The following is a 26,480-nucleotide window of genomic DNA, read 5'->3' as shown; positions in this document are numbered from 1 at the left end:
TTTCCTCATCTAAATGGCACCCAAAATGTTCTTTGAAGTAATCAAACTGTATAATTAGAAATGATGGGTCTTTTGTTTACTCAGCCTCTGGAAAAATGCAGGCCATAATATGGATTCAAGTGAAGTATGTTGGGACGCCTGGGTGGCTCAGTCATTTCAGCTTCAGACTCTTGATTTTGGCTCAGGTCATGATCTCACGATTCATGGGTTCAAGCCCCACTTTGGGCTTTGTGCTGACAGCTCGGAGCCTGCTTCAGATTTTCTGTCTCCTTCTCTGTCAGTCCCTCCCCCACATCCTCTCTCTCTCTCTCTCTCTCTCTCTCTCTCAAAAATAAACAAACACTAAAAAAAAAATGAAGTATGCTACTGAAAAGGAGTAGCTTTCACAAATCAATGGATAAGAAACTGCCTTGGTGGCCGATTGTGACATGTTCTCCCTTCTGTCGCCATCGTGATCTTCAGCAAATCCAGGACACCGAAAGAAAGTACTTTTCACATAAGAATGACCTGGTTCAGCTTTAATTTATCAACCTTGGGAATGGAATTCAGAGAGGGAAGAATGAATCCTGCTCATACCTTTTCCTAAAAGCTCTGTAAGAAAAAAAAAAAAAGGCAAGTTTGGATAAAACATAAAGTGAGGTTTGGTATATTCGTTTGAGGTGTGTGGGGGGTGGGGAGAGGGAAGTGTCTTGCTCAGGGAGCATAAAAACAAGAGTTTACCTGGAAATTTTTGTTATGAGAGATGTGAATACTTTTAAAAATAATACAACTAAGGGGAACCAAGGCAGAAAAGTATGCGATATATTAGCCAAACTTCAGATATGTAAATCCATATTTACACAAGAGATAATTAGGGAGTAGTTATTTGATTATTGATGTGTTCTTGTTTTAGGGAAAGAGTAACAAATAGGATTTCCCTAAATACCAAGATTCCTGATAATTGAATTGTTAGGAAACCAAACTGAAAACTAAACTAAACTAAACTAATTTGAAAAGTTGGTATCATGTTAATGTACTTAAGTTTCCTTTAGTTGCTCTCCTGTTTTAAATGTTTTATTTATTTTTGAGAGAGAGAGAGAGAGAGAGAGAGAGAGAGAGTGTGTGTGTGTGTGTGTGTGTGTGTGTGTGTGTGTGTGAGCAAGCGGGGAAGGGGCAGAGTGAGAGGGAGACAGAACCTGAAGCAGGTTCTGAGCTGCCAGGGAAGCCCAGGGCAGGGCTCCAGTGCACTTGCCACTGGAAGATCACAACCTGAGCCCAAGTCTGACACTTAACCCACTGAGCCACTCAGGTGCCCCTGGTTGCTCCCTTAATTAACCACTCCTCCACCCTGCATACAAAAAAATACACACACCAAACAGTGTTGCAAGGGGAATGCAGAAAAAAACATGTTTAAGAAGCTTGGTCCGTTTGCGTACAAAGAACATATTTATCCCCGGTGATGCGTGTTCATTCCTTAAAGCTTCTTCCGAAGGATTTGTTCTTGGATTTCTCTGGCTAGCCCAGTTTTTACTGATAATGTGCAGTTTAAAGTGATAGACAGGGGCGCCTGGGTGGCTCGGTTGGTTAAGCGTCCGACTTCGGCTCAGGTCATGATCTCACGGTCCGTGGGTTCGAGACCCGCGTCGGGCTCTGTGCTGACAGCTCAGAGCCTGGAGCCTGTTTCAGATTCTGTGTCTCCCTCTCTCTGTGACCCTCCCCCGTTCATGCTCTGTCTCTCTCTGTCTCAAAAATAAATAAACGTTAAAAAAAATTAAAAAAAAAAAGTGATAGACATACAAGTTCCTAAGATTGTTCTATTATTTTTTTCATTTCAAACTAACTCAGATTTATCTTCTTTCCAATTAGTCTGAATGAATGAATGAATGAATGAATGAATGTGATAGTATAAACATTACAAAGTGATTCAAGAAAAATTCCAGAGTCCAAGAAAAGGGTGGTGGAGATGCTTTTTGCTCCCTAGGAGCAACCTCCCTAGGAGGTTGCCTTTGAAACAAAGTAAAAAAAGAGCCTTTTCTTTTATGGGTGTGGTAGACACTGTTGGTTGCCAATTTTCTTCCTTTTTAGGCAGTCATTCCCACCTCTCTTTGAAGCCAGTGTAGCTCCGTGACCCAGTTCTGGCCAATGATACATGAGGGGAAGTTGGCTGGGGTGGAAGGATGGATTTATTTCTGTGAATCTTTTTTTTTTTATTATTTCTTTTCTTTTTAAACAATTTTTTAAATGTTTATTTATTTTTATTTTCAAGAGAGACAGAAACAGAGACAGAGAAGGAGTGGGAGAGGGGCAGAGAGAGAGGGAGACACAGAATCCGAAGCAGGCTCCAGGCTCTGAGCTGTCAGCACAGAGCCCAACACGGGGCTCGAACTCATGAACCGTGAGATCGTGACCTGAGCTGGAGTCAGACACTCAACCAACTGAGCCACCCAGGAGCCCCACTTCTGCAAGTAATTTCTATTTCTGATGAAAACAGAGATGGGGGTCCAGTACTATTCCATGAAGATGTGATCTTGGAGCTGTAGCAGCAATTCTGTTACCAGGAGATGACTATGCAAGGATCAACCTTCAACACTCAAGAATGTCAGTGTGGAAAGATTAAAAAAAAAGGAAAAATCTTTAATGCATCATCAAGCCACTTCCCAACCCTGGAACCATCTATCTCCAGATAAATGTGTTCATTACTTGAGGCAGTCTTTGTCACATGCTCTGTGACTTGCAGCTGTACGTATCCTGACTAATACAACAAACTTGGTAAAGGATTCTTCAACTGGGGCACCATTACCCCCATTTGACACCTTCGTGTAAGTTAGAAAAGTTGTTTCTTTCTCTAGATAGATTTCAGGTCCCGCTTCCTTTGCCACGTGCCCTGGTCCCATTGTTGATCACCAAGTCACCTCCTTATGAGATACATGGGAGGGCTGCCTCTCTTCAAAGGACTCAGGTTGAAGTTGCCAGGTCCAAATAAGAGGGAGAGGGCTTTCTGTCACTTGTGGACTTAATTTGATTTTTAATTGGCTAAAATTCGGGCTGTTGTTATTGTTACTGCTTTTCATTTTATTTATTTATTTTTGTTTATTTTAATCACATATATATTTTTTAAGTTTATTTATTTATTTTGAGAGAGAATGCAAGTAGGGGAGGGGGAGAGAAAGAGAGAGAGAGAGAATCCTAAGCAGGCTCCACACCATGAGCACAGAGCCTGTCTTGGGGTCTCAAATTCACAAAACTGTGAGACCATGACCTGAGCCGGAATCAAGAGTCATAGGCTTAACTGACTGAGCCACCTAGATACCCTACTTTTCATTTTAAACAATGAATTTGTTTTTAACTCCAAATCCAATATTAAATTGTCCATGATTCAACAGTGTACCCCAAAATGTAATTCTGGGAAAAATACTAGTTAATACAAAATTCTTTTTTAAGTTTATACTACCAACAGTTATGCTAATACTCTGTTAAAACTGGGCTGACAGAGACAACACTGAAGCAATACATCCACTTGCAGTATGAAACTCTTATGGTGCAGATTATTTAATTCTACTCCTTTATTTAAACTACTAGAGACTTCTTTTGTGTGAAAAGAGAGCTAGCATGACATAATTTAGCTTTCACTTGATGCAAATAAGAAATTTACATACTAGCTCAGCCACTACTAATTAGCTGGCACTATATCATTTTCATCAGCCAAAATTTCAAGTTATTAAATAACTTAAGCCAAAGCATTTTTCTATGAAAATATCTTTCCAATTATTATTATCAATGCAAAAGCTTAGTTTTGTCTACATAACAGGTAAACTTAACATGAGTACAGCACCATATGCAGGAAAATTATTGTCATTTTGGCTTTAAGACATGCAAATTAATAACAGTCTGACATGCTTTTCCACTAATTAAATACTATATGCTGTTACTTTAGATATTCATTGGTACAAACTCAGCTAGAAACAAACATGAAGACTAAGACTGTATGACAAGATCCAGAATAATCTCATATTAGATTATCATAAAATGTAGATGCAACATTTAAAAAATCCTCTTTGAAGTCATAGATGCATTTGAAAACTTTGAGATAACTCATTTAAAACATCTAAGCTGGCAGCATGAATAGACAAAGCAATCATCACAAGTAAACTCAGGATATAGATGTTAGAGCTAGACCAGGGAATTAATATACATGATACATAATATATAAAAATATATTTACTTATATATTTTATATATAAATATATATATTTATATTTCATATTTGCATGCTACATATAAATACACTTTACATATGAAGCAAATATAGTTTATATAATTATATATAAATATAAAAATAGATATATGTATGAATATATAAATATGTTTATATATAAGTATATAGAGACACAGAGAGGAGAGTCATACAATGCAATTTTAAGATTTACTATAAAGCTATAGTATGGACAGTAGGAGAGACACATAGATCAATGAAGCAGAAAAACCCTGAAAAAGATTCACCAAAATATAGTCACCTGATTTTGACAAGGTGCAAAGTCAATTCAATAGAGAAAGTATAATCTTTCCAACAAATGGTGCTAAAACATTTCAATGTACATATGCAGAAAGGAAAAAAATAACCTTAACACATATTTCACACCTTATCCAAAAATCAACTCAAAGTGGATCATATACCTGGATGTAAAATGTAGGAACTATCAAGCTTTTAGAAGAAAATATTGAAATTTGTATCATCTTGGGTTTGGTAACTAGTTTTTAGATATGACACCAAAAGCACAACCCATAAAAGGAAAACATTGATAAATTGGACTTACAGAAAGTAAAAACTTTGATTTTGAAAAAAAAAATGGTTAGAATGACAAACTAGAGTTGGAAAAAACATTTGTAAATCACATGTACAATACAGGACTTATAGCCAGAATATAAAGAATTGCTATATTTCTCAACAAGAACACAAATAACCCAATTAAAAAAAAAAAAAAAAGACAAAAGATACTTTTCTAAGAAAATATACAAATGGAGAATAAGCATATAAAAATATGTTCTGTCATTAGTCATTAGGGAAATGTAAATGAAAACCACAATAGATATCTCCTTTACAATGGCAAAAAGAAAAGTACATTTTTTTTTAAATTGATAACCCCCAGTGCTGGTCAAGATGTGGTACAACAACCACTCTGAGTCACTGGTTGTGGAAATGCAAAATGGTGCAGCTAGTTTGGCAGTTCTCAACAAAGCTGAACATACATTTATCATATGGCCCAGCAATCTGAATCCTAGGTAATTACAAAAGCGAATTGAAAACTTGTATATACAGAAACCTGTAAATGACTATTTATAGAAGCTATATTCATAATCACCCGAAACTGGAAGCAGATGAGATGTCCTCAAGAGGTGAACAGATTAACAAACTGTAATACATCCATACAGTAAAATACTGCTCAGCAATTAAAAAATGCAAACTATGGATTCACACAACATAGATGTATCTTAAATGCATTTGGTTGGGGGAGCTGGGTGGCTCAGTCAGTTAAGCTTCCGACTCTTGATTTCCACTCAGGTCATGATCTCATGGTCGTGAGATCGAGCCCTGAATCAGGCTCCTCACTGAGCATGGATCCTGCTTATGATTCTCTCTCTCCCTTTCTCTCTGCCCCTCCTCCCCCTCAAAAAAATTGTGTGTGTGTGTGTGCGTGTGTGTATGAGTTAGTAAACACACATATACACATCCTTGTCTATCTGCCCAAAGGGCTTAGAAGCAATGATAGCATATTAGCAATGATCCACAAACCTTGCTTTCTAAATATCATTCTCCTAAAAAGAAAAAAAAAAAAAGGCTCCTTGAAGAAATGACTGCTTCTAGGACTAGGACTAGGACAAGGAAAATACAAGTCTGGAGCTTCTTGTAGTGCTACAAAGTAAGGAAGTCCTGATAAATAAATAGAGAAAATGAGAGGGGGAGGGAGGAAGGGAGAGAGGGAGGGAGGAAGGAAGGAGGAAGGAAGGAGGGAAGGGGGATAGGACATGTTTAGAGGTATCCAAGGCCACTCAAATGCAGTGCTCTGGTAGCAGGACTCACAGGATTCAGTTGCACTAATGGCTAAAATCCATTCCAATGACACAGTAAGCTTACACAGCAGATCATTAAGGGGGGAAAGATGCATTAAGCAGAATCTGGAGAAATCTATCCACAGGCTTTCCCTCCCAGTCCAGGAGGGGGCAAACTAGGTGTGCTCCCTTTTCTGGTAGTGAAAATGCAGTGGCATGTACTTAAATGTTTCTCCTAGGGAAGCCCATTGGAGAGTCAGAGTTGAGGGTTTTACTTGGGGGCTGGTAGTGTTGGCATTCTCTGCCTGGCAACTATGACAACCCCAGTCTCTCAGAAGGAGGCAGGTATTCAGTGGCTTAAATGGGTAGAACAAGTTCAGCAGGGTATAGAGCTTTTCATACCAGTACAGGGAACTTTTTCACAAGCCAGGTTTCCAGATGCCAGCCAAGGACAACCTTGCAGGCAGTGAACATAGCAGCCTCTGACCTATGTTAGCTCTTTCCTGTATAAGGCATATCAAGAAGACAGGGGAGCCAACCCAAAACTGCCCCCAAAGCCAAAATTGGAACAATCCAAAGAACAACATAAAGAGTCACAGTTTTGGATTATAATTCAAAGAATAAAATAAGTATCCATGAGTCTATACTGGTATAAATAAGAAAACAAATACATTAGTAGTGGCAGTGTGTGTGTGAGGGAAGCAAATCTTTCTTACAGAAGGACTTCAAATAATACATATAGTAGGAATCAGGGATTTAAAAAAAACTTTTTTTTAAGTTTATTTATTTATTTTGAGAGAGACAGAGACAGCATGAGTGGAGGAAGGGCAGAGAAAGGGAGAGAGAGAGAATCCCAAGCAGGCTCCACACTGTCAGCACAGACCCTGATATGGGGCTCAAACTCATGAGACTGTGAGATCATGACCTGAGCTGAAACCAAGAGTCAGAGGCTTAACCAACTGAGCCACCCAGGCACCCTCAGGGACATTTAAAATAACCATTGACATACCATGGTAATAATTGCTGCAGTCAAGATCCCCTAAAATTAGAAACAGAATAATTACATAGCCTCAAACTATTATACCAAAAATATTTATTAGTTATTGGGATGGATGAAATGTTTATATGACCACAAATTCTTTGATAATCACCTTTCTAGGAGGTAGAGCCTCCTTGCCTTCTTGAATATGTATTGGACATATTGATTTGTTCTAACAAACAGAGTATGGAAAGGGAAAAAGTAATTTCTCTACTAGAAACCTGGCATACACAATGTTAACCAAATGGCCAAAGTTAACATCATCAGTAATAAGTCATATTGATATCATGTACCCCTGACATGATGTGATGAAAAGGACACTTCTCCTCCGTGATGTCATTTCCAAAAATCCATAAGTTCAGTCTAGTAATGAGAAAACATCAGGGAAACCTCAATTTGGGGAGGCTCTACAAAATACCTGACCAATAGTCTTCAACATTGTCAAGACCATGAAAAAAAGCCCAGGAAACTATCACAGATTGAAGGGGACTTAGATAAGATGACTAAATGTTAACATGGACTGGATCTCAGAACCAAAAAAAGGTCATTAATGGAAAAATTGGTGAAACCGGAATGAAGTCTGTAGTTTAGTTGACAGTATTGTACCAACATTAACTTCACAGTGTCAATCTTGTACTGTGGTTACATAACGTGTTAACATAGGGGAAGCTGGATGAAGGATACCCATGAGCTCTCTGTACTGTATTTGCAACTCTCCTGTGAATAAAATCTAAAGTTATTTAAAAAACAAACAAAAAAATGTCTTTAAGCATTTAGGTTAGCACACACTAGTTGTTAGCTAATGTTAGCTTCTTTTAGTTAATTTACTTGATAATCATCCCCGGAGGATGATGATGCTGGGATTTCTCATTGCCTCTACTCCAAATAAAGTGTGTTTCTAAGGATGACTGATTTTAGTGGCATTTATAAGCTTGGGAAACTTCACTGCCCTTTAAATGAACAGTTATCACGATGGAAAGTTGCTAGGCAGACAGTTCTAAACATCAGTGCTTTGGGTCAATTTTTGAGTTGCTGGCAATACCTTGGTTTCATTGCCCAATCTGTGGGACTGGTTTCCAGAGTGCCAGCTTGGCTGGACAAGAACTCAGTCTGGACTGCGACCACTCAGACAAGATGAGCTAGCTACCTCCACCCCCATGCCAGGCTGTAACCCTACTGCCCACCCCTACTGGCCTGCGTTCTTCAGGCTGTTTGGAAGCATGTGACCCAGGATGCAGGAATCAAACCTTAGAGTCAGAAATACCTAAAAATGGGACAGTGTGAAAGCGTGGCAAGTGCGGGCCTGATTGCTGGCCCTAAGGGCTCTAGATATTACTTCAATGGTGGTTAAGTGAGAGGCTGGTAAGGAGTGAAGGGGCAGCTGTGGAACATGGACTTATTGTAAGCTGTATTGTATTCCCCCCTGTGCTTCACCCTACAGTAAAATGCTTGTTTTTCTCTCATTGGAAAAGAGCTTTGTAGTTTTACCCTGGCTAAACTCCTTCCTCAGTGGCTTTTGTAAGGCTCTGATAAAGTCGTTTTTTCTTATTATTTATGTTCTTACCCACTTCCAGAAAGGATGTACGATGGCTTATTCACCAAACAATTTTGTTAACCCTAGGCCTCCATTCTTTTCCAGACCATCTGTTCCTCTTCACCATGAAGTCATAGTACTAAATTTGTGACAGTACAATAATTTCCATGGTAACAGGATGTGGTCTTCACCACTAAATCCTGATTTCACTCTGACCAACATCAAGCAGCAGGGAGACTGGGGAGTATATGCTGACATTTTCTATTCTTTTTCAAGTCTAGTTTCTCTGAAGTTCTTACTTCTGATTCTAAAATCTTAAATTCAGCCTGAATGTGTGTTTTTGCAGTTTACGTATGAAGCATTTGTCCAGTAAATGATTAGACATGCAAGCCAAAAAATAATAAGTTGAGAAATATCAGACAAGCCTATACACCCAATGATGTATAAACTTGTCTGAAGGCGGGGTGCTTAGCAAAGTCCTGGTTTGTAGAGAAGAAACGAGAACAGGGAATCCATTTAAAAGACATGAAACTTCTAAGCTAAGAAATTTGTTTTGATGACTGGTGATAAGCAGTGGGAGGCAGCTGACCTAGTTCCTATTCAATGGTTTCCTTATCTCGCTTAGCACAAGTAGACATAAAAGGGTCTTCCCATGTGAGCTCAGACTGTCTGATCAGAGGGTGATAGATAGGCAGCTTTATTCATGCGAATGACCAGTACCTGGATATTTTGCCCATTTGTTTTCATCTCACACAGCCCAGTTATACAACCTTTAGAGAACTTAGATCACCATTGGCTATGTGTAGAACTGACTAAAGGCTATGAACTTTTAAGAGAACTAGTTATTGGGGGGGTGGGGGCCTGGGTGGCTCAGTTGGTTAAACGTCCAACCTCAGCTCAGGTCATGATCTCGTGCTTCATGAGTTTGAGCCCCATGTCGGGCTCTGTGCTGACAGCTTAGAGCCTGGAGCCTGCTTCGGATTCTGTGTCTCCCTCTCTCTCTGCCCCTCCCCTGCTCGTGCTCTGTCTCTCTGTCTCTCTCTCTCAAAAATAAATAAACATAAAAAAAAAAAGAGAACTAGTTAAACTAGTTATTGGATTTCAGAAACAAATACCTGATTGGCTCATTAATCTAGCAATTTTACAGGACAGACTAACAGGCAAGGATTGTTATATTGAAGATTTACTGGACATATTATATAACATATTATATACACGATATACATATATGTTACATATTACATATGTATAAAACAAAGGAAAAGTGTAACATATAACAACAGACTATATTTTCTCCATTTCTGTTCTCCCCAGCTTCCTTGTTGAGTTGATGAGGTAAGTTGGGGAAGGTAATGGGAAGAAAGGGTGATAAGAGAACTGGAGAAGCTAAAGTGATTTACATTAATTTTTAAAAAGATAAGAGATTACCCACAGTGGAGAAGCTGTAAGTGGAAAGGGACAGAGAAAGTAGGGTAGTGAGGGATGAGGGAGTGACTGAAAAGCAAAGAAGGGGTATTTAGACAGCAGCTGCTCTGCGGCGTGGGGCTTTGGGGAAATAAATAAGGAGGATGTTAACTAAATTTTAGGTATATGGTGTGATTCACTGCTTTGCTACATCTTCAAGACTTCAGTGAAGATAAATTATCTTGCAAAGCTCTCTAAAGATGGATTTGTGATTCTTTTGGAAGAAATGAAGTATTCAGATGGACATTAAGGCTGGAGTAAGCCTTAGTTCGGTTTTACTAATACATCTATATTTTACTAGACTCTCTTGAGGAACATAATCAGTGGTGTAACCATCTATGGCTATCTCCTGCCTTTGGAGAATACATTGGCCAGAGATGGGCAGCATTCTATGGCCTGGACTTTCTAGAGCAAAGGAAACTTAATTTTAGCTTTAAAGGATTTGGAATTTAGTTGTAAGGGTAGAAAAGTCACTATTATTGCTTCAAGGAGGGCTAAGGCCAAGCCCTAGACCCAGTTTTTGAGGCCTAAAAGAAGGCAAGACCAGATTACAGAGAGCATCATGACACCTGAAGGACAGGCCTCACTGACAAGGAGATACTACATTCAGGTCTGCTCCTATCTGCCACTGATCTCTCTGAGTCTTGCTGCAGTTTGTAGTTACTTCAGAAAATGCAGAGCCTCCTGCTGGTACTCATGCCTAGGCATATGGTAACAAGCGGTATGGAAGACCTTGCATGAAGTTCATCATTACTTTTGATGTCATCAACATTTTCCAAGTATGAACATCATAATGGAGGATATGGAATGATTCAGGGGAGGGTAAGATAAGACAAGACAAAGGTGACCATCAGTAGAAATTTCTACTCAGGAGAAGAGTAGAAAGGATCAGTTATTCCCAAGTGTCCTATATAACATTAGTCCATAAGAAGCGCTATGATTTAAAAAAGGGTTCTGAGGGAAGATAATTTTGTGCACATTGCATTTTTTTTTTTTTCGTTTGGGGAAATATACACTTGCATGTTATAAGCTCTAAGAAGTCTCGCCAAGAAAAAAAAAATCCTTCTTAAACTACTGTTGCTCAAATGTATTTGATCATGAAATACATTATGTTAGCAATATCTATTAACATCCAAAGAGGCTAGTATTATCCAGAACATACATTGATTAATATTAGGATAGATGATGTGTATGAAACCATTTTATAATAGGTTATATTACTCTTTTTTATTTATTTTTTAATTAAGAATTTTTAAAAAAGTTTTATTTATTTATTTTGAGAGAGGGAATGAGCAGGGGCGGGCAGAGAGAGAGAGGGAGAGAGAAAATCCCAAGCAGGCTCCATGCTGTCAGCACAGAGCCTGAAGCAGGGCTCAAACCCACAAACTGTGAGATTGTGACCCCAGCAAAAACCAAGAGCCAGATGCTCAACTGACTGAACCACCCAGGAGCCCCTATAACAGGTTATGTTACTCTAATGACTTAAAAAAACTACTGAGGGACATAAGTCTATTGTCAACCTATAGTCAATTATTGTGACTTTTGACTTTCCTGTAATTTCAGTGTAGGGCTTCACTCTACTATACACTCAGACACTGCTTCATAAAAACTAGGTGAGGTTTGTAAGATGCATACTTCTCTCCATTTCTCCTAAATGCTCAGTACCTTCATTATCCTCTTAACTATGCAGGAATTCTCATTTGGCAAATCTCGAGGGTGTAATCCTTTGCAGGGTTGCATGCATCAGAGGCTTTTAACTCCCTCCCACCAAAACCAACCTCATTTCTCAGTTAACTTTCTACTAGAGAGAACCTATGAATAACCCCATCTTGCTACCAGGTTAGCCAGGTTATGTATTTGCAGCATAATAGGGGCTTGCTGAAAATTTGCCTTTACCCTAACAAAGAAAGTTCAAGATTGGGGTTTTCAGAACTGAAGCAGGTTAACAAGAGGAAATGTTTTGGGTAAGATGGATTTTTAATGATCTGTAGATTGTACCACTTGAGAGTCACTTAGTGTCTTTACATGAAGGGGACTCAATCTGTAGTACGATGTTCTATTTGAAGGAGCCATACTTGACTGTGTGGTATATTTCTTTTCAGTAGTCCTCGAATTGCTGGTGCAGTGTTTCAAATGTAACATCAAGTGTAGGGCAGTGTCTATTTATGTTTAAAGAATAAATAAATGGCTATCTGCACGGCTGGGGATTTTTTTGTTTTTAATTTTTATTTTTTATTAGATAATGCACTCACATAACATGCAAAGGGCACAAAAGAATATATCATTAAAATGTATTTCTGTCCTTTTTCTTTCCCTCTGTGATTCCATTTTCTTCCCCAAGGCAATTATTACTAATTTCTTTCTTTTATTTTTTTTATAAAAAATTTTTATAATGTTTTTATTTATTTTTGAGACAGAGAGAGACAGAGCATGAGCAGGGGAGGGGCAGAGAGAGAGAGAAGGAGACACAGAATCCAAAGCAGGCTCCAGGCTCTGAGCGGTCAGCACAGAGCCTGACTCGGGACTTGAAATCACAGACCGTGAGATCATGACCTGAGCCGAAGTCGGAAGCTCAACAAACTGAGCCACCCAGGCACCCCACTAATTTATTTTTTTTAATTAAAAATATTTTCTTAACGTTTATTTTTATCTTAAACAGAGACAAAGTGTGAGTGGGGGAGGAAGAGAGAGAGATGGAGACACAGAATCCGAAGCAGGCTCCAGGCTCTGTGCTGTCAGCACAGGACCCAACGTGGGGCTTGAACTCACAGACTGCAGGATCAGCTGAAGTTGGACACCCAACCGACTGAGCCACTCAGGCACCTCTCTTATTACTAATTTCTGAAATATCCTTCCATGATATTCTATGTGTTTACAAACATATACATATTTTCATTTTTCATACTGATGAAAGATGGCTACTATGATGTGAGAAAACCCAAGCCACATAGAGAAGTCATGTGTAAGTACTCCAATCTCCAGTTCCAGTAGAGGCCAGCCTTTGTCACTCTAGCCTAGACATAGGAGTGAAAAAGAACCAGTCATTCAAGTGACTACCAGCTGTTCAAGTCTTTTCATCTGACACTCTGAACATCATGAAGCTGAGTCAAGCTATCCCTGAAATCCTATCATACAGAATCTGTAAGTATAATAAAATGGTTCATGTTTCATGCTACTATGTTCTGGGATGATTTGTTACACAGCAATACCTAGAACACATGAAGGATGCAACTAATTAGCAGTGTCTGAGAATAAAAGACATGGTGGAAGTAATATTTGGAGAGCTAATACCGAGAATTTTCTGAAGTTCTTGAAATGAAAGCGTATATTAGGTACAGAACAATAAAAATAAATTCATACATAGATGTGCTGTAGTGAAGATGCCTAACACTGACAACAAAGAGAAAATTTCAAAAACCACCATCAAGAAAACATAGATTACTCATAAAAGGATGACAATTAGATGCCAGAATTCTCATCAATAACAACAAATACCAGAGGCCAATGTTTAATATCTCCAAAGCATTAAGGGGGAAATAACTGGCAACACAGATTTCTATACCTAGCTAAGCTATAATTTAAGAATGATGAAATAGAGAATTTTTCTTTTAAAGTTGGGTTTATCAACCACAAATTTTTATGGAATGAATTAATAAAGCATGTATTTCAGCAAAAAGAAAAGTGAATTAACAATGAAAGTGTGGTGTTAAAAAATATGTTAAATGCAAAAACTGAGAAATTAGACTGATTAATTATATATTGATCGTATAGTACCTGTTTTATGTTATGTTGTAATAAATATGGAACTAAAATTTTAGATACCAAAAACTGCCCAATATGTTTGATAGCTAAAACACAGTCTTACTGGAACAATAGGACAGTTGTATTTAAAAAATTAGAAATTGAGGTGCCTGGGTAACTCAGTTGATTAAGCATCCATCTGACTCTTGATCTCAGCTCAGGTCATGATCTCACAGTTTGTAAGTTCGAACCCCACATCAGGCTCTGCTCTGAAAGTGTGGAGCCTGCTTGGGATTCTGTCTCTCTGTCTCTCTGCCCCTCCTCCACCTGTGGTCTCTCTGTCTCTGCCTCTCTCTCAAAATAAATAACTTAAAAAATTAAAAATTATAAATAGGAAAATTAATGGTTAGGTATTCATTTATAAATTTAAAAGTAGCTGCTTGTAGCACAGACAAAATATAATCTGTAGTTTCCAAATCAGTGGAAGTAAAAGAAAAGGAATAAAAAGAGGTTTTCAATTTAAGAAAGGCAGGAAAGGCAAACAAACCAACCAACCAAAAAAAAAACAAAAAAAAAAAAAAACCACAAACAAACGAACCCCAAAAACAAACAAAACAGGAGAAAGCACTATAAACAGAAAATCAAAAGTACATGCCAGCAATGACCCAGAGAATTTCAACTAGATCATACTTACATTAATTGAACTTCCCAATTAATAAGGAGACAGTCAAGATTAAAAAACAAAAACCTGGGTGTATGCTGTTTATAAAAGATCTGCCAATAATAAAATAACAGCAAGTTTGAATATAAAGAAAAGGAAAAGTTATAATAAGCAAATGCTAACCAAAAGAAAGTTGGAATAGAATATCAGTATCAGACAAAATAGTTTAAAGCAAGTAGGTTATTAATAGAGACATTACATACTGATAAAAATTACATTATATTAAAAAATGAAAAAAATCACCAAGAAGTTCCATCCAGTTAACCCTATAACTATGAAATTTTTAAAAAGTAACAAAATTGCAGGAAAAAAATAAGTAGATCAACAAGTGTATTGGGAATTTTTAATGTATCTTTACTAGAAACTAACAGATGAATTAAGGCAAAAATTAAGTTAAGGGGTTGGCTATGTTTTTAGTGTTAATTTGCCTTGTGTGCAAATTGTAATTTGCAGCTCATCTTAAGTGGTAGCTTTATCTTTCTACCTACACCATGTAACCCTCATGTAGATCCTAAGACCCTGTCCCAGCCCCCAGTCCAGAAGTACGTGTCTCAGGGCTCCTGTTCCTCATCAGGGATATTGGCAAAGAGGACTGGAAAGCAGTCTGGCACAAATCTTGAAATTTCTCTCCTTCCTTCCACTACCAGACACAAGTAATGTTTGGTTCGTTCATTTGTTCATTTTGTTTTTTAAACTCCAGCTCAGGGTACAAGTCATAGCTTTTCCCAAATCCCAGTTTCACAGTGAGTGTGACTAAAGGGGCCATATTCTGTATGGGGTGCCATTGCTCTCCATTACTCTGAGGATTCAGACTCCTAGCCTACATCTACCTGCTTTCAGACCCGGAATATCAGGGCCACAGCTCTATCCTCATTAACTCAGTTGTGTTGCTCATTCAATCCTGATGTCCAGAGATAATAATCTTGCTAATGAACCCAGAGATGTCTTTTAATTAAAAAAAATGTTTTTATGATTGCAGTTCTTGAAGATGTAGAAATTCAAAGCATGAGCTCACAATACTGTTTTAACTATTTTCCTGTGCCAGTGTGGATGCGAGGAACTCTGTGGTCTTGCTACCTTCTTTGGCTTTGCGTAGTAATGGGGATTGAGGTTTTTGTTCTATTCTCAAATGCCAGAAACCTATTTAGAATATCTATAAATCTCCTCAGGGCTTCTGGTTTCAGGTGGGAGGCAGAATACAATGTCTCCTTGTGTTTTGCTCTCATCTCTGATTTTCTGCATGCAATTAGAGGAATTGTTTATATATTCCAGTGCTGAAAGGTTTAGCCTTATATCATCAGTCTTTGTCCTGGATTCTTTAGTCTATGAGATCTTGTAACCTTAAGTTTTAAAATCCATAAGGACATGAGATAAAAGAAATAGGAGTGAGAGTATGGAGAGGAAAACCCCACAATTACAATCTCCTTATTATTTTACTAGAAAAGAGATTTCCCCTTTCTGCCCTTGTGTGCTGAATCTATCTTCTGTTTCCTCAGAAGCCATGCTCCTGTCTACTTAGCATCTCTTATCTATTATTTTCTGTTCTGGATCCTTTCTTGCTGAAGTCTCTCCCCTCTTTATAAGACAAAGCCTCTCCTAGCTCTCTCATTTCATAGGCAAGCTTTCTGAAATCCCTCAAGTATCTCTTCTTACCATCTTCATGCTAATGACTCAAAATCTACAACTTTGGCTCAGATTTCTCTCAGATGCTCCAGATCCACAAGACTTTCTCAACCCCAGACAACTGCAGTTCAATATGTCTAAAACAAATTTTTATCTTCATAGCCATACATCTCTCCAACTGATTTATGTTTTCTATTTTCATTTAGTTTCCCAAGCAGAAACCTGGGAGTCTCCTTGATTTCTTCCTCTCCTTCCCTCACATCCAATAAGTGGCTGAGTCTTGTCATTCTATTTTAATTTAAGGAATTTTTACAGTTATTTATTAGGTATCACTAGAGCCATAGCAATAAAATGAATTAAAGATGGGATTAGGTGGTAAATTTTTTTTTAAATTGAAATGTCACTAGATTCAAGGTAAAAATAGTTGCAGTAAAGAAAATAGGATTTATATTGCCCAGTGGAACATAAAGTTTGAAAAAAATAAAAACAAGAGATTTTTAGATTTGGTTCTTTGTGATTTCAGTTACCTGAGAGGTAAAAAAGGACTTTCTGTGGAGTAGATAGCAATTTAGCAACTGCCTGGATTGTAATGTTTTGTATTTTTTGTTTTAAAATTAAAAAAAAGTATTAAATTTGATTAATGTTTATTTTTGAAAGAGAGAGGGAGGGAGAGAGGGAGAGAGAGAGAGCGAGCAAGCGAGCCAGTGAGCCAGCAGGGTAGGGGCAGAGAGAAAGGGAGACACAGAATCCGAAGCAGCCTCCAGGCTCTGAGCTGTCAGCACTGAGCCCGACATGGGGCTCAAACCCACTAACCATGAGATCATGACCTGGGCCAAGGTAGGATGCTTAACCGACTGAGCCATCCAGGTGTCCCTGTTTGTTTGTTGTAGGGTGACATTTCCACGTTGTAGTGACAGACTAAATTCAGATGATACCTTTTGTTTTAGAGAATATCAATTTAAAATGGCAATACACAATTTCTTTTGGTATATACCAGCCTCCTTCATCTGTATCATTATATGGAATCATCTCTAACTGTCACAGATTATAGGCAGCAAGACCAGAGATGTCCCATGCAGAAGACAGAGATTATTGAGTTTGGAAGTCTATATATATTTTAAGTTTATTTATTTATTTTGAGAGAGAGAAAATGAATGAATCTCAAGCAGACTCTGCCCTGTCAGCACGGAGCTCAAGATAGGGCTCAATTTCACGAACCATGAGATCATGACCTGAGCTGAAATCAAGAGTTGGACGTTTTACCAAATGTGCCACCCAGGTACCCCTGGAAGTATATTTTAGAGGTCACCTTTCTTGTTTTTAATCAGATTGGGGATCTAATCTCTTCTTAATGTCTCTCATGGAAAGTAGATTCTAATAGGTGGGTATCTAAGAACTATTACTACCACCAGGGGGTGTACTTCTTTGCTCATCCATCAATTCTTCCTCTTCCTCCAGACTTGATGATCTTCTTTTGCCTCTTTTGCTTTCTCACCCATAAATAGAAAAGAAAAAAAAAAAAAAAAAGAAAAGAAAAGCACAGTGCTGAGGTTCCTGACTGGTCACATTCCAGAGAAATGTGGAAATGCAGGTTATACATAACTAGAGGGGTCAGAGGTGTGACCTAAAGTTGGTGGAAGAGAAGAGTAATATAAAGGTAAAAAGGCAGAAAGGTTAAGCCAAGGTTTAATTTTGGATATTTTTTACTTAAAATGTTTCTTTTGTAAATCCCATCTAGGGAATTCCATCTTTCTCAGGCTGTTATGGTTCCCACTGGACTCAAAATTACCAAAGAGGGTCAGTCATGATGCATTTCAAATATGACCACCCCCATCAGTTTTTGTTTGTATGAAAGTATCAGTACCTGATAGTGCATTGGGGTAAGCCTTAGGAAATGCCTTAGGAATTGCTTATAATAAGATCTTTGTTTCAATCACCAGGATGTGAGAACCTACTACATTTATCTTTCATCTGTCTTTTTTTCAATTTCTAATGTTCCTTTTAAACTCCTGTAATGTTGTGGATAGCTCAGGCATTCTTTAAAAAACAATGACAAAAAATGAAACTCCTGACAATAATAGCAACAACAACCATCTAATCTACTTTATTACTCTTTGGTTGATGGGAGATACTGGCACATGTGAGAAAATAAAAGCCACCCATAAATAGTTTGCCTCACAGAAATAACTGCTATTAATATTTTATTGTATTTCTGACTATTTTCTATGCAAATTCTGTTTTGTAGTCATACTTCATATATGTGTTTTTGTATCTCTCAGGTATATTGTAGTCTAAAATACTTTTGGCTATAGTTTTCCATCACTTTTCTGGATAGTTGAACTGTATATATTCCTTTTCCTGCTAAGTAATAGAATTTGAAAAAGTTAACTGCAAAATCTCATTCTCAAGGACTTTGTAGTGGACTGGGACATGTAAGTGGGTTATCTGATTTCATGCCTGCACCTGATCTCAAGGCGGAATGATTCCAAAGACCTCTACCACAGATTATTACTCTGTAATATAACTACCCCTTTACTTAGTTGTGCTCTAAACTTTAAAATCTGAGAGCAAGACTGTACTGTTCACCATCTCTACCCCAGTGATGAGCCCATGACCCAACATAGAAAATTCTCTATATATTTTTGAATATTAAATGAATAAATAACTAAATACTAAAATTCTAGAGGATCCACACCTCCACAAGTTTTCTCCTTAGTATCAGGATATATCCAGATTAAGGTTCTCAGAAGTAAATTTAGTTCAGATTTGTCTTTTTTTTTAAATATTTTTTTAAGTTTATTTGAGAGAGACCAAATGTGAGTGGGGGAGGGGTAGAGAGAGAATCAGAAGCAGGCCCCATGCTGTCAGCGCAGGGTCTGACATGGGACTCGAACTCATGAACCATGAGATTATGACCTAAGCCAAAATCAAGAGTCGGACGCTCAACCAACTGAACCACTCAAGGGCCCCTAGTTCAGATTTATCTTGAAATAACAGTGAAAGATTAAGAATTGATCATCGGTTGAATGTTCCTCATAGACCCTAAACTTATAACTCAACCTAAGACTCCTACTGTGCTTTAATGCTAAAATCAGGCTGTCCCACGAATACTTATAGAAAATTAATTTCAACTTCTTTCTACAGCTAATAACCTCCTGTAACATCTAGGCCACTGCTGCCTACATTTTGGAAATACTGGCATTCCAACATTTGGCATGTACTATAGGCTTGATTCCACCACAGGGACATTGTTAAAGAGCTAAAACCATGCATGTCCTTTTGGACAAAGGACTGGATCACTTGGTGGGAGCAGTATAACAGAAAGCTTACAGCCATTGGTTGAGAGAGTGAGCCTGAGAGCCATTGCAGGGATGTTAGTTTCTAAGAGGGCAGGGAAAGCAAAAGCAGCTGGTTTTGCTCCCTAGGAGCCTCCTTACCCTCTTCAGCTTTGAGGGACCTTGGATCTCATCTCATTCCAACAAAAAACTGCTAATGAACTGAGACATCCTCTGTAAGGAGATGAAAGCTGTTTTCCCTCTTGGCAATTTATACTTGGTCATATAATACAGCTGGTCATATGATTTTGCTAGTACCTCTCTCTCTACAAAAGCAAATCTACATTTCGTGTTTGTTTTTTAAAAATAAGTTTAACCTACATTAATTAGAGTGTGAAGTTGAGTGAGTGAAGCTCTGATTCACCCCATATGCGTAATAACAGCAGCACCGCCTGTTGAGTGCCTACGAAGCGCCTTGTACTGCTAGGTATGGTACAGACAATATCTAACTGAACTTGGACAGTCTGCCACCAGAAACAATTTCAATATATCACTTACAGTGAAACTGCACGTGGCCCCTTACCTTAGCAAACTTATTCAATTTATTTAGCCTTATCCCAACACACAAGAAAACAAAACAAAACAAAACAATAATGGGGCACCTGGGTGGCTCAGTCAGTTGAGTGTCCGACCTCAGCTCAGGTCATGATCTCGTGGTCAGTGAGTTCAAGGCCCACAACGGGCTCTGCGCTGATAGCTCCCAGTCTGGAGCCTGCTTCAGATTCTGTGTCTCCCTCGCTCTCTGCCCCTTCCCTGCTCATGCTCTGTCTCTCTCTGTCTGGTGAGAGATACAAAGATCACTGAGTTTTCCATTCTATTCTCTGAATCACTTTTCTTTCTGAATTTTTAAATCTAATTTTTCTATCCTATTTACCAATTAGCTGATATCCTCTTTTTTGTCTTGCCAGCCTCCCCTAGGAGTGTTTTTATTTTGTCACACAATAAAAGGTTGACTGCTTTCCCTATTCCCAAATCTGAGAGCATAAAAGTTAAATAAAAATGATTTGGATATTGAAGACTTCTTTCTCTACACTGAAGTATGGGACTTTGCTGCAAGATAATTGATGAGTTACATCAAGATAATTGATGAGCTGCGAGATAATTGTAAATGTGTTCTTTATTCATTGCCTAAGTAAATTTCATTTAATTAAAACTTTCATTTTGTTAAATATAGCAGATTTCAGTGCCCCAGGTGGGTTGAAGGCCCAGGGAAGTTCTTTTTTTTTTATTGCTTAGGGATTGCTTCTATGTTCTGTAGTTAGGTGGTCAGGAATTTTAAGCATTTATATGAAAGTCATGGTCTAAATTTCTATTTTTTCCCCCAAGATTAATTGATTTAACAACAATTTATTGAGCACCTTTGTATCAGGCATCCTGTTAGGGGAGTGAGCAAAACAGTCATGGTGTCTGCCCTCACAGAACTTACAGAGTCAACTGGAGGGAACAGACATTGAACAAAAAGAATTACGATCCTGAAAAATGCCATGAAGAACGAAGGGAAGGGTGCTGAGGGACTATGTAAGAGATGTAGCTAATCCATTGTGCTTGGGTGGGTAGAGATGGTTTTTCCAAAGACGTTCAGGTTTAGGCTTAAAGCATGAGAAGGAAGAAGAGTGGTCCAAGAGAAAAGAAGGGAACAGCTTGTGTAAAGTCTCTGAGTAGAAAAGACTGCTGCCCACTGAGAGACCTGAGAGAAGGTCAGTGTGGCTAGAGCGGTGACACCAGGAAGTGTCAGAGAAGAGGCAGGCAAGGGCCAGACCACGTAGGTCATCCTAATGATGGAGGACTTTATTGTAAGGGTAATGGAAAACGAATGGAGAACTTAAACCAGAAGATAAAAAAAAAATTTAAGGCTTAATATGGCAAATGTGTAGAATATAAAAATATATTAATTTACTATTCAATTTGTTCTGGAATGTGCTCTTACATCTAGCAATCCAATGAGAGTAGGAATTTTTATTAATATGGGGCAAACTATCTAGATTCTGACATGTAGAATTTTTCTGAGATGGCAAAGACCCTAGAGTAATTAAGCAAAGCAGAACAATCCTTGGGCATGTATCCTTAGCATGACTTGAAATGACATCCTGAGTTTCTTTACTTTCCATCTATATCATATCTTAACTCGGATTGCAAATAGAGGTGGTAAAATAATAAAGACAGGGAAAAGAAGGTGTGCATGTGTATATGCACATGTGTGGCCACATGTGGTTTCCCATGGTTTTGAAGAAGAGCAGATTTATGGCAAAGAATATCTGTATCACATTCTCTGTTCTCAAAAACAGTAGTCTGCCCTACAGAAATTAAGGAGGTACAGACTATAAAATAGTAAGAGATTTTTTTTTTCTTTTAGTTGAGTGTTTTAGGAAAAAAATGGCAGCTTCCGGGTAACATAACAGATTTTGACATGAAACACATTGATGTCAAACTAGGGATACCAGGATGGCTTCTGAAGTACTGTGCTTGTAGTAGTAAAGACATCCATGAACACTATAGCTTTTGGACAATATAGAGTATAAGAGACTAAAGAGGCTAACTTCAGTTTTCTTTTTTAATACTCTTCAATTTTCCCTAGGAGAATTTCTTCTTGTCTTCTCCAGATGGTTGGTGTCCATTAAATTAGCAGATAAGATTTTAAGGTGTGGTTCTTTCCCAGAGGTATTTTCTAATTGGGAATTGGGAGAAATTCTTGAAGATTAATAAGTTTCCCCTAAGTCAATATTAGGAGAATGGAGAAGGAGAATGCACTCTGACTACCATTCTCTGGTACCTCAGTGCCTCCAAAACCACAAGTTTTTTCTCTAGGGTCTTGGACTGCAAGTCTTCCTGATTGTTTTTCAGGCTCCGTGACTCCCTGGAAGGAGTGAATGAATAAATAAATACTTGGCAAACTGTTTGAGAAAGGCTGCTAACCTTTGGTCTATGAAATCTTGAGCAACAGGAGACCTGAGTTGAAATGTCATTTTGTATCTGACTCACTATTGGAAGAGAATGAATCACTCTTTTGATTGAATCACTTAGTTCCATGGTCTGAGGTGTGGTACTGAAGACAGCATGGACCTGCTTTACATACATTGTGTACTTGACTGCTGTAGTTAAGTCATTCTACTCATCAAAATAGAAACACATTTATTAAGTACCTAATTATGCACATGATTTGGAAACATGCAGAATATGTAGGCTAAAGATGAAAATAAATTAGTGCTTGTTATGGTTTCATGGATCAGGTGAGATTGTCTATTATAAAAAAGGGAGGAGGCTTGCTGTGTATTAATTGTCAGGTTACTGAAGCTCTGGGTAAATGTGGCAGGAATGTTAAGAGTAGCTTCTCAGGAAGTACTTGCTGTGTGGTTGAAAACTGGACACTGTTTACTTGGGCCAAAATGCAGTCATATCAAGCTATTTTTAGCAACAAAAGGCTATTTAAAAGTTTCAACCCTCTAGAATCTGACTCACAATGTCCTGATACTGTATTCTCTTAGTGATCAGAATCATGGGTAAAGAAATCTATCTTTTGGCACTGAATGAGAAAAGATTTGGGTGTGTGGTCAGACCTATGAGTATCACAAAGACTAGAGAAGCTACCATTTAAAAAAATGACTTTATGCTGCAGTAGTTCTAAATTATTCCTTTTAGCTTGATATAAAGGAATATGAGAGCAAAAAGAAAATTAACATTTATCAAGTGCCCATGTTATATGTCAGTTATACTCAGTCACATATATCATCATTAAAGTTCACAGGAAGCCTATTTCCATTTTGGTCAAGGAAGAAACCGAAAGTTAGAGACTGAGAGGGAAGAGCTGAAATGCACACTCAGGTCTGCTAGCTTTTGATCTTTCCGAAAAAATCACTTGGGTACAAACGAAAAACTTAAATCAGGTAGGATTATGAGTTTCTCTTTAATTTCTTTTGGTTTAGATGTAATCTATATCTGCAGGGGAAAGAAATGAATAAAAGCTATTATTACAGAAGCTTATATTCTACATATCTTTTGATGGAGAGCAGTAGAAAGAGACGAGATTGGAAAATGTACATTAAGCAATGTATAATATCTGGGCCATAATTTTTCTGAGTTTTATGGATTTTCAAAAGTTATTTTCAAGATGGGCATTGGTGTCTTACAACCTACAAGACGTAAACGCTATAATTCTACCTAGTTTGTAGGGGCATTGTAAAGCTATTGAAGAATCTTACAAAATTCTTAGGAAAGCTGATATAAAATACAAAGATTGTATTTCTGACCCTCATCTGTGTACCTGGGGTACTTTGTTCTGACCTTAATTACTGCACCCATCATCTTGCATTCTTATCACTTCTCCATTCTCTGGTATCTCTACCACCAGAAGGTGGGTTTCTCCAAGATAGGGACAATGCCTCTTTTACCATGATATCCACAGTAAGCTGGACAGAACCTGAAAAGTAATAGATGCTCAGTAAATGTTTGTAGAAAACACAACAAAAGGATTCATCTTACTGATCCCAGTTTTCTTATTTCCAAAATGAGAAGATAGTAATAATCTCCTAGATTGCTTATCAGAAGTGTCATGACACATGCTCGAACACTGTTTACTGGATATTATGAGCCACAGACTTAAAAGGTGTTAACTGTGATGATTAGCAGCGCATTTCAGGAAAGACATGTAGGGTATTTTAGGTAATATGTGCTAGTAATCCCCATCCTTGGGCTCTAGAGTTGACGGAAAGGAAGTACCTACACCAGAGATGAGAACAGTATTTCACTAGGTGGCTCTCTTTTCCATGAGTGGGTGGCGCGTTGGTGCAGTGAGGCATCACAGGGGGCATTGTACAGCTGCAATCACCATGCCTCACACGGCAGCACAGTAGGCGCTGACGGCAGGAGGGGCATAGGTTAGTTTCTATTTCGTTAAAGATAATCTATTCTTCCGATTTGTTTCAGCGTGGCCTGTACTTTCATTTTCTCTAAACGCATACATGATGTTCCAAAAAAACATTGGTCTAGTCTTTTAATAGGGTGTGATCTCAGGGAAAGATCTTGAAAGTTCCTCCTCACCTAGCATGGAAGACAACAGGAATCAGTTACTCAAACCGAGCTAAACTAAAACAGCCCATTAAAATCCTGATTTAAACTCGCTAGTAAGGGCTACAGTCCTGGTTGGGTGGGGGGGAGGTTATACAGTTGCACTGTCCAAAGTACTTTGAAACAGCTCCGTAGAAGACTCCACAATACGAATCGAAATGATTTGTAAAATGTCAAATAAGTCCTTCAAGCCATTAGAATTACCATTTCTCCAGTTGCTTCTCACACTCCATGTTATTATTGACCCCATTTCCTTATTTCAGGTTTTTAACCCCAAACCTAACATAAAATACACATAATAGACTTTCAGAAAAATTTGTTTTAAGAATGAAAATCCTCTTCCTCAATGCCTTTCCTCGGAACTTCGCGCCAGTATCTAGGTTCTTCATTGTACTATTTCACCGCGCCAGTATCTAAGTTCTCGATATTTTTACCCAACGTTTCCCTCTCCGACCCAAAAGATACAGTGACAAGTTCTAAAACAGAGCGGACCCATCAGAGAAGTCTGCAGAGGGAGGACCTCACAGGAAGGTCTTCGCTAATCAAGTGGGACCCCCACTGGGGGGATGCCTCCGAGAGGGAGGGCGTCTCACCACGTCCCTGGCTCTAAACGCTAGAAAACCATTTATTAGTCTTCTAGGATGTTCCTACTTTTACTCTGGCTTCCCCGCGGCAGGAGGTTGCTCGGTTGCCGAGGGTGTATCGGGTGAGCTTTGGGGGATTTCCGTAAGGGGTCGACCCACCAGTAAAAGTCTAAGGAGGTCCCTGCCCGGCAGGAGAGGAATCTGGGTCGTCGTGTGCCGTTTTCCTCCCTTAGGGACCCCGTCCTGGCGGGATCCCGCCTCTCTGAGCCGGAGGCAGTCCTGGGGAAACCCCTCGCCCGCCCGAAGCTTTGCGCCGCCGCCTCGCCCTCCTTGTTCCAGTCCGCAGCTCGCTAGCCTTCAGGCCTGGCGTCTTCCTCGCAGGCCCGGCCCTCTCCACGCCCGGCACTGAGAGGAAACTGGAGGTGGTTCCAGCCCGCAGGCGGGTGGAAAAGCCCACGGTGAATGCCTTGGGGCCCCCCTCATTGCTGCGGGAAGGGGAAAGGGAAGAGGAAATGAACCTCACCGCCCAGTAGATCACCCGGATTCCCAACCTGGGGGAGGCCTTTAGACGGAAGGGAAGCCAAGGGGGAACCCTGGGCACTTTCCCGGGAATCCATTCGCCAAGGGAGGGTCACCCAGTCCGCACACATTGGTTACTATGACAATACAACCACAGCCTCCAGTTGCCATGGCAGCTGCTTATCCAATCCGATTGGTTTCCTTTCTCTTCCTCCCTGGGCTCCACCCCATCCCCTCCAACAGCCTCCTGGGGTGCGGGGGGAGGGGCCGCAGACAGGGGGAGGGGGTTCTTAGCGTCACACTCCGGGGCGCGAGGGAAGACTAGAGTTGAGGGACTGGCGGGCGGAACTGTAGGAGGAAAGGGTAGCGTTTCCGGTAGGAAAGAGTGGAGGAGTGGAAAAAGGAAAAGAGAAATCGGGTGGAGTGGAAAGACGGGGGAAGACTTTGAGTGTAACTCCTGGTTGATTTGGGCTCGATGTTCCTGGTGAGGCCGGGGTTGCCCCCTCGCGCGGGAGAGGAGTGGGTTGGCCGGAAGCCGCCAAGCGCCTCCAGCCGGCCGCTCAGCAGCCGCACAGGGACCTCACCGCTAGCGGATCCCGAGAAGGAGCGCTACAGGGAGGGAGAAGTCACCCGGAGGGACGGGCGCCACTGAAATCTCGCGAGAAGGACACCCCCCCCCCCCCCCCCACTTCCTTCCTCTGCTTCTTCCTCTTTCCCCGCCCCCTTCCCTTCTCCCTCCCCTTCCCCCCTCCCGGGTCGGAGTGTCCCTGCGCCCCACGGGCCGGAGCAGCAGCGAGAGCAGCTTTCCCCGCTCCCTCCCCCTCGCCTCACT

General features: G+C 39.5%; 1 long non-coding RNA gene across 2 annotated transcripts; it reads right to left on the bottom strand.

Annotated features, from left to right (window-relative positions):
* Positions 1-280: 280 nt before the first annotated feature.
* On the bottom strand, positions 281-26,232 carry LOC132686148 (uncharacterized). 2 transcript variants are annotated; one of them, XR_013553254.2, is made up of 3 exons: positions 25,289-26,232; positions 23,763-23,898; positions 281-591 (listed from the first exon to the last, which is right to left on the bottom strand). It is a non-coding gene; the product is annotated as an uncharacterized LOC132686148 (long non-coding RNA). The 2 variants fall into 2 exon arrangements; XR_009613463.3 differs by lacking the exon at positions 281-591 and adding an exon at positions 22,050-22,338.
* Positions 26,233-26,480: the final 248 nt, after the last annotated feature.

Source organism: Panthera onca, chromosome F1, assembly GCF_046562875.1.
Source record: "Panthera onca isolate mPanOnc1 chromosome F1, mPanOnc1 haplotype 2, whole genome shotgun sequence".
NCBI classification, from domain to species: domain Eukaryota; kingdom Metazoa; phylum Chordata; class Mammalia; order Carnivora; family Felidae; genus Panthera; species Panthera onca.
This window is presented reverse-complemented; position numbering and strand designations above follow the sequence as displayed.